Consider the following 1,183-nt stretch of genomic DNA (forward strand, 5'->3'; position numbering starts at 1 on the left):
GCACACAGCTGGTGCTCCAAAAATCATTCTTCAATAAATGAGTAAACACACAAAATACAAAGGGCTGCTTATCTTCCCTGACTTGCAACAAGAAAGAAACTTGATGTCTTTGTGGTGGTTAGCTCTATATGTCAGATTGGCTAAGCCATAGTGCCCAGTTTATTCAATTAAATGGGAATCTAGGTGAAGGGTTTTGTTTGTTTATTTTGAGACAGAGTGTCACTTGAGTGTTGTGGTGTCATAGCTCAGAGCAACCTCAAACTCCTGGGCTCAAGCAACCTCAAACTCGTGCCTGAGCCTCCAGAGTAGCTGAGACTACAGGCCTCCGCCACAACAACCAACTATTTTTAGAGACAGGGTCTCGCTCTGGCTCAGGCTGGTCTCCAACTCATGAGCTCAGGCAATCCACCTGTCTCGGCCTCCCAGAATGCTGGGATTACAAGTGTGATAGGTGAAGGTATTTTGTAGATATAGTTAACATCGATAAATAATTCAGTGAAAGAGATTATCCTTGACAATCTGGGTGGGCCTCATCCGATCAAATTTAAATTTTTTATCAAAAATTGAAAGATGTCCTGGGTGTGAGACACAATTACAACAGAGACTTCACCTAACAAATGCAAACATTGTAACCTAATCATTTGTACCCTCATATTGATATGAAATTTTTAAAAAATTGAAAACATTTTGAAAGGCAGAGGAGGGTATAAATGGAGTAAAAGTGTTCAGAGTCCTTGGCTCAGCGCCCATGGCTCAGCAGGTAGGGTGCCAGCCACATACTCTCTAAATTTGTTTTGAGAAACTATTACATAATGTGCATATCACTAATGCAAAAAATCATGAAAAGTGCAATCACATACACAACAATAATTGTCCTTAAGCAGCTTGGACTTTTCCTGTTACTTTTGCTCTTTGACTAAGAGTAAATTGAATAAGAGTATGCTTCATCCTCTTTGATTTTCTGACCAGTCAACATGGTGACAAGGAGGAACTAGCACGTTATAGAAAAAGAAAGGGGAAAAAAAGAAGCCAAGAAGGAAATGGTTGACACTCTGTTTAGATTGGCATGGTGCGGAGACGCCGGCCACAAAGGCTCGAAGAGCCAAAATCTTGTCTGATGATCTTTTGGGTTATAGTTTTAAGGAGAATACTTCTGACAAAGTTGCATTTCTTTTTTTTTTTT

This window comes from Otolemur garnettii, unplaced genomic scaffold (assembly GCF_000181295.1).
Source record: "Otolemur garnettii isolate 467f Iridium unplaced genomic scaffold, OtoGar3 scaffold00057, whole genome shotgun sequence".
NCBI classification, from domain to species: domain Eukaryota; kingdom Metazoa; phylum Chordata; class Mammalia; order Primates; family Galagidae; genus Otolemur; species Otolemur garnettii.